This window comes from Bos mutus, chromosome 1 (assembly GCF_027580195.1).
Source record: "Bos mutus isolate GX-2022 chromosome 1, NWIPB_WYAK_1.1, whole genome shotgun sequence".
Taxonomy (NCBI): domain Eukaryota; kingdom Metazoa; phylum Chordata; class Mammalia; order Artiodactyla; family Bovidae; genus Bos; species Bos mutus.
The window spans coordinates 72,826,811-72,834,585 of NC_091617.1; the positions used below are offsets into that span (position 1 = coordinate 72,826,811).

The following is a 7,775-nucleotide window of genomic DNA, read 5'->3' on the forward strand; positions in this document are numbered from 1 at the left end:
AAAGACTTTCCTACAGATAAAACTGTTCCATGAGAGAGCAAATCTCTCACGACAGGCGGCTTGCCATGTGGTACTTCCTAGGAAGAAACCAGAGGCTCTGCCTTTACTGTCTCTATGCTCTCAAAGGACTTCCCAGGTGGCGCTAGTGGTAAAGAACCTGTGTGCCAATGCAGGAGACATAAGAGACTCAAGTTTGATCCCTGGGTAAGGAAGATCCCCTGGGGGAGGAAATGGCAACCCACTCCAGTATTCTTGCCTGGAGAAAATCCATGGACAGAGGAGCTGGTGGGCTGCAGTTGCATAGGGGTGCAAAAAGTCATGAAAGCACACACTCATGCTTCCAAAAGGAGGGGGATCAGAGCCCCCTGGGCCCTTCCTTGCCAGCTCCTCTCTGCTCCTTACCCTCCTCCAGCCAGCCTGCTCCCAGAAAGGTTCAATTAAGAAGGCATTTCCAGACCTCTCTGTGGCTGGCACCACCACATTTTTTGCATTCCCTCCTCCTCCACTGCTCCAGGAGAGGTGTGTGTGTGTGTGTGTGTGTGTATGTTTCACCTACATCTACATCAGGAGTCCTGTGACCCCACCTAAGAGGGATTCTTTCCTTCAACTTCACCATTCCAGCTGCTGGATATTCTCCAGGCTCTAGAGACAATTTTCTTCACTCTTCTCTGACTCTCCAGGACTTGTGAGCCAGCGCTGTTCTGGGCTCATGGGGATTCTGGGGTAAGTGGGGTCTGGCCCCTGGCCCAGGGTAACCACAATCAAATGGGGGCGATACATACTTATGCAAGGAGCTCTCACCCTGGGAGAGGGATGATCCATGCCGCAAGGCTGGAGTGTCGGAGGCCCAGGGAGGCAGCTGGTGATTAATTCTGACCCCAGCATGGTTCAGCGACAGCTTCAAGCAGTAGGTGAGGTTGAAACTGGGGTTCAGGGATGAGTCAGAGACTGGGAGTGGGAAGAATGCCCATGATTTCGAAGCTCTCGTTGGCTTCATTTTTGGTCTGTGAATCCTTTTGTTCTCCTGGTTTTCACACCAGTGAAAGCATTTTCCTTCCAGGGTGTGACCCGCCCTGGCTTCAGACACCCCTTTGGGTGGGGTCTTGCAGGAAGGACTGTCTGGCTGCCAGAGATGGACCAGATCCATCCCCGGCCCCTAGGAGACGCTGCCCCCCCTCCCTCCCCTTTTCCTCTTTCCCCTCCAGTGCCCCATCTGGGGAAACTTATCCAAGTTCCAAATAGTAAATTGAAGTCCTTGGCAGCCCTCCCACTGATGACTCCCAAATTATCCCTTTCCAAGGCTGCGGGTGGGGGAGGCCAGGAGTTCAGGCCTAGGATGTGTGGCCCTGTGGTCTGAGAGCTCCGGGTGCCATCTGCTGGTGGAAACCAGTAGACAGCTTGGAGTGGGAGGCAGGGGCCAGCAGGACTTTATCAGTGACAGGGAGAAGCCTGGTCTCGAATCTCTGACAGTGAAGGTAATTCACTGTCCCACCGACACTGGACAGAGCAAGGGGGAGAAAGGGTACATGTGTGTGTGTGTGTGTTTGTGTGTGTGTGTATACACGTGTGTGTGCCCAGTTTGTGTGTGTGGATTCCTCCATCATCTTTCCCTGCAGCTGGGCTGGGGGTAATTTGGAAGGTGTGTTGGGATGGTGTGCATGCTTCTGTTATTGTCCCCTAGGGTGAGTCTACGAGTCTGTCTCCAGAGTAAAAAGACAGTAAATAAGAAGGTAATCAGGCCCAGATGTATCCCTCCAAGGGAAGTTTCCAGATGTCCTCTCATTAATCTCCAGCCCAAACGTGGGTAATGTGTGAGACTCTGTTGATTGCATTTTCAGTTGGGGAGAGTGAAACACACACAGTGCGATCAGGGCCCAGCACAAGAACACAGGTCTTTACAACAAACATCAAATGACCCAGTGATAAAGACCCTACAGGTCATTTAGTTCGGCCTCATCATTTTGCAGAGCAAGAGCCATGAATTCAATGACAGAAAAGCAAGAGACATCGCATTAGATTACCTTTAAAATCCCTCTCGGGCTTCCCAGGTGATGCCCAGTGCAGGAGACTTAATAGACATGGGTTCAATCCTTAGGTCGGAAAGATTCCCTGGAGGACATGGCAACCCACTCCAATATTCTTGCCTGGAGAATCCCATGGACAGAGGAGCCTGGTGGGCTATGGTCCATGGGTTCACAAAGAGTTGAACAGCACTGAAACAGTGCACCAAATCCTTCTTCACTCTGAGTTCTGGACAAATCCCCAGCCCATTGTGTGTGCCCAGAGGATCCCAGGCAGCTGCTCCCTGCCTTGCCCACCTTTGCCTCACCTCTTCTCTATTTATGTTCCTGAAGGAATTTCCTGGCTCATAAATCTTGAGAGATTTATTATTTCCTGCAGCATCTCTTCATTGGAAAATGTGGCTTTTCAGTTCAGACTCAGAACCAGACTGAGGCCACAGCTTTCAAGTGGGAGCAGAATCTCCCCTGAATGGTGGTGGGAAGGACACCAGCCCTCCGTCACCCCTGAGGGGCTACCACAGACACTCCTCACTTTTCTTGGCTCCCAGCTAAAGCTGCCGAAACAACCAGATCAGAAGGTTCTCTCTGCAGATTGTAAGATCCGCCAACAGGCCCAGAGAACTGAAGGGCTTCGTTCCTATGCTCACATCACCTGGACGGAGCGGGGGGTGGGGGGGATATGTAGTCTTCCTATATTCTCTCCAAAACCATGGCCTCTGACTTTAGTTGCTCCATCATGAGCAAAACCTTCCTAAAACAGAGCTCAGCTCAAAATCCTGCAGGCCCATAGGATAAGTCCAAACACCTTTACAGACAGGGTCTTCGAACCATTCAAGACATGACCCCGACTTCCCTCCAACACGTGGCTCTCTTGTGGTGTTTCCCTGTGTGCACTGAGCTCCAGCCTCATCAGGGTCCCTTCCCTGTTTCTGGTCCCGCCCCCACCATGCTGTCCTGCAACAACGCCAGCCCCACCGTCACCCCTTGCTCCCTTCAGCCTCATGCCCTTTCCTCTACCTCCAAGTGCTGAAATCTTTTCTGTTTTCCGAAAGTCTATCAAAGGTCACTTTCTCCTAGAAGACTTCAGGGATCTCCTCCCTCCAAAGTAGGCAGAATGTCATTTGGGTCTCCCAGTAGGTATTGGGTTTGTACCCTTTCAGGTTCTTGTAGGCTGCTTTATTCTGCCGTCCCTCATCCACATAATTACTCTTCTTCTTAGACTCTGAACATCTTGAGGGCAGGAGCAGCATCTTGTTTTTCTGCATGCCCCTCCCCACTCCTTCCCCCACTCCCCACGACCCAGTGCTGTTCCCACCAGTGAGGATATTCTTGGGGAAATTTATAAATGACATCAATATTTTTATTTTTCCAACCTCTCCTTCCCCTCCCCAAAGGACACGTTAGCCCGAAAGAGCAATGTACTTCAGAGGAAACAAACTTCTTACCACCATTATCCATCTCAGAAGAGAGGATGGCCCAAAGCCCTGGTGTGCAGACAGCAGCTGTACTGGGCGCCCCAGCCCTTGGTAAGCCTGCTCCAGACTCAAGATCTGCAGGCAAGCCTCGTTCCAGAGCCAAGGACCTCCACTGAGCAGGAAGTTCCCTGACCTCTCAGAATTTATCCCTGGAGAAGAAAGGAAAGATTCATCCCAGAAGGAAGTCTGCATGCATCAGTCAGTGTGGTGCATCCTCCATAGGCGCCTGGAGAGAAACGGTGTTTTAACAGCCCAGGTCTAGAGACGGGAGTTGGGAGGCAGTACTAGCCTGGCTTTGATGTAACCAGATCTCAGACCTTAGGCAAGTTCCTCCCCATCTGTATAACGTGGGGGCCAGCCTGGATTATCTTTAATGCCTTTGCAAGACGGACACTCAGAAGTCATAAGGACACATACCAGACCAGTGGCCCTGCATTCAAAAACCTTCACACATTTTGTCTCCACAGTTAGAAGTCGTGTAGGGACTTCCCCGGTGGTCCAGTTGTTCAGACTCCAAGTTTCCACTGCAGGAGGCATGGATTGGATTTGATCTCTGGTTGGGGAACTAAGATCCCACATGTTGCTCAGCGGGGCCAAATAATTTTTTTTTTTTTAATGAAGTGGTGCCAGAATTGTGCTGATATCAAATAGTTTTGGTCATCCAAAGTTTTCATGAAGAGCCTCCAGCTAATAAATCATTTATTTCCTGATCTTTTGAGGTGATTGATGGTTGTCATTGTGTATGTGTGAAAGCTGAGATGGAAAAAGAACACATATATTCAGAGCCAAGATTTTATTTCCCTTAAATAATTTCTGTAATGTTTTTAAACTCTAAGAGTAATTTAAATTCATTGTGAGTAAATATTGAAAATGTAGGAAAGTGTAAAGAAGAAAACAAAAATTCCCTAGAATCCTATCCCCCAAGGATCTCTATGAACCTATTGGTATAGATCCTTCCAGATCTTTGTCTAAACATATGTATGGACATATTTTTGCAAAACTGGTATCATATGAGAAATCCTGTTTAGAAACCTTAGATTTTTGCATAACAAAATACTGTGAGCATTTTTCCATGCCTACAATATTCTGTGGCATTATTTTTAATGGTTTCATAGTATCCCATCATATAGTTATACTATATTTTATTTAACCAATCCATGATGGTCTCATAAATACACTTTTCTTTCCCCCATGCATTTGTCTGATTTTCTTCTGGGCTATATTCTGTAAAATAGAATTGGTGGGCCAAAGTATATGGACTTTCTGAAGATTTCTGATATTTCAAAACTCTTCTTCTGAATTGATCTCCTTCCCAAGGCTGAGTCACCCAGCCTGCCTCTGGCATTTCTTACTTGCTGAATGATGGGGTATCAAAAGTGGAAGAAACCTTAGGCATGAAGATTTACAGATCATTTAACAGGTGGAAAAGCAGAGGTTCACACAGGGCAAGTGCCTTTTTGCAGTTCCCAAAGGAAGCTGGTGGCAATATGGATACAGTCGGCTCCCTACCCAGTGAGCTTCTCTGCATTTCCCTGCCTCCCTTATAACCTGGACCCTGAAGTCCATCAGCTTGATGCAGGCTTCTCAGGATGTCAAACATATATGCAGCAAAACTAGCCATTTACTGAGCTGGCATTTACACCAGAGAAACATCTAGGCTAGATGTCTACATTAAATATAAACATGACCAACTGTCCATTGTCTCAACAAACAGAAATCCTCTCCCAGAGCTTAGATTTGGTTTTTCATTGAGGGGGTGGAATTGAGATCGTGAGAGATAGCTGCACAGGCTATAAAATTGAGTTTTGCAGGAACACTGTTGTGAAACAGCTTGAAGATTTGAGGGCTTAAATATTCTCATTAAAATGAAGGACAGAGTCCATGTTTGAAAGCCCAGGGTGGGTGGGGTAAGCCCACATCTCTGCTATGGCTTCTCAGGTATTTGAGCCTAGAGAAACCATGCGTGTCCCAGGAAAATTCCACTCGGCTCCAGATTAAGCCTTCCATGGGGAGCGGAGGGGCTAGGGAGGCCCTGCTTATGCTAATGAGACACTAAATTAGTGCATTACATGCCTCATTTAACACGACTGTGCAAAATCTAAAAGTACTAATAAATTTTCCTTCTGGGGTCAAGAATCATAAAAGGATAGATGATCAACCATTAATTAGCAGAGAAATTAAAGCTTGACGGCTTCTGTTCTATCCCTGCCTTCTTTCAAATGGCGCAATTTGTTCAAAATGCTCTTGCAAAGCAGTCTTTCTTAAGGAAAAAAAAAATAGCGGCATCAGCCAGGAGAGTGGCTTTCTTATCCTCTCTGACTCTCAGGGTGATGGACTTTGCTTAGAGCTGACTATTCTAGATGAGCCATGGACATTTTGTCAAGAGAAAGGAACTGGCCAGTTCATTTACTTATGTTTCCTCTTAGATTTAGTATGAGATCTATGTCTCATATGAGCTTCCCTGGTAGCTCAATTGGTAAAGAATCAGCCTGCGATGCAAGAGACCTGGGTTCGATCCCTGGGTTGGGAAGATGCCCTGGAGAAGGGCATGGCAACCCACTCCAGTATTCTTGCCTGGAGAATCCCCAAGGACAGAGGAACTTGGTGGGCTGCAGTCCATGGGATCGCAAAGAGTCGGACACGACTGAGTGACTAAGCACACACACACACGCACACCATGTCTCATAGTGTGAGCAACTTTTAGAAAAGAACATTCTTCCCTGTTATTTGCACTAAAAGTCTATCACTCTGAAGGATCTCAATGAATCTGGCCATATACTGCAAAACAGACACTTTCAGGATGAAGGAAAGTCAATCTTTTGTTTGACTTTTCTAGTGACTTTTGAGGACAACTCTCTTAAACATTCACTGCTCCTTTCTCCCTCTTCCTTTTCAGGATATGTATTTATATATTACAGAAAGTTAGGTGTGGGGGCTTTACACAGTTCTCGGCTGAAAGTCTTAAACCTTCAGGGGATCTGCTACCCTAGCTTCAGTGCCCTCGTGCACCCACTGGCTATAAAGTGAGATACTTGATTATGCAACAAAAGATGCCTTAAGCAACAGTATAAAGGTAACATTTTTTTCACACTGCTAATGCCCCATCTTCTCCTTCCTAGGTCTTGGCTTTGCTAGAAGGCAGGTGAGCATCCCCAGAGAGCAGAGGGAGGGCTTCCCCTGAGGCTTCCCATCATCACTAGATCCTCCCAGGCGGCTGCAAATAAGTTTAAACAAAAGCCAAGAGGAAGGTTCAGCTTGTTTAAATCCTCGTGTGTTTCGGTCATGGCTTTGGAGGTATAAACACACCCAGATGTTTTAAACTTTTCCCCTGTTGCATCTAATCACCAGAACCACTGGGACTCAGCGGACTCGCCCCGCCCTGCAAGGACATGCAGAGTCTAATTAAAAGGGTAGTCTTTTGTTTCCCTAATAGCTCTCAGCCCTGGGGAGTCCAGAGCATTTGGTCAACAGACAGACCCTAATGTTTAAGGCTCCACATGTGGGCATGCCTGCATCAGACAGACATTCAAGGCAGCTTAGCATCCTTAGGGAGTTGAGGGGCTGGAGACAACTCAGCAGGACCAGGTTCATGGGGAGCATCTCCTGAGATGACTCTCAAGGGAGGCGGTTAAGGAGGGTGTGGGAGGGTGAAGCCTGCCCGGGAAGCTCTGTTTTCTAATAGCAGTTGGGGCAGCTGTTGCTGGTCCCTCGCTCATTGGGAAGAATCCTTTCCTCTCCCCGCAAGGTCTTGGCTAGAGGATACCTCTCTGTGCCCCTCCTCTCCAACCTCCAGCCACTGCCCATTCTGGTCCTAGGACATTTCTAATGGGTCTCTCCTCCAGTCTCTACTGCCCGCTGGAATCACTGCCAGCCCAATGCATCCCCCAGGCCACTGCGCAAATAACCTCCTCAAGACACAGACTGTGTCACTCCTAGGCTTGAAATCCTTTCCTGGTTCTCTGTTGCTTCCAGAATAAAGTGCAGTGCTGCAATCTCTTGGCCCAGACCTCATCCTTCCCCAGTTCCACCTCTAGTTTTCCTACTGGATTTCTTACTCTTTCTGTTCACTGCCTCTCTCTCTTCCTGTTGTGCTTTCTACTTGCAAAGCACTTCCCACTGCTGGGCCTGCAGAACTCCAGGTCACCCTTCACAACCAAATCAAGTGTCCCCTCTGCAGTGCAGCCTTCCTGAGGCTCTGCAGGGAGGCCACCTGGCACCCCCTTCTCTACGTCACATTCTATTGAAATGTACTCTCTGTATTTCTTTTCCAGACCTTGAG

General features: G+C 47.9%; 1 long non-coding RNA gene across 1 annotated transcript; it reads left to right on the plus strand.

The window, feature by feature from the left end:
- The first annotated feature begins 567 nt into the window (after positions 1 to 567).
- LOC138989036 (uncharacterized) lies at positions 568 to 4,206 on the plus strand. The gene is made up of 2 exons (XR_011465308.1): positions 568 to 723; positions 3,416 to 4,206. It is a non-coding gene; the product is annotated as an uncharacterized lncRNA (long non-coding RNA).
- The last annotated feature ends 3,569 nt before the right edge of the window (positions 4,207 to 7,775 follow it).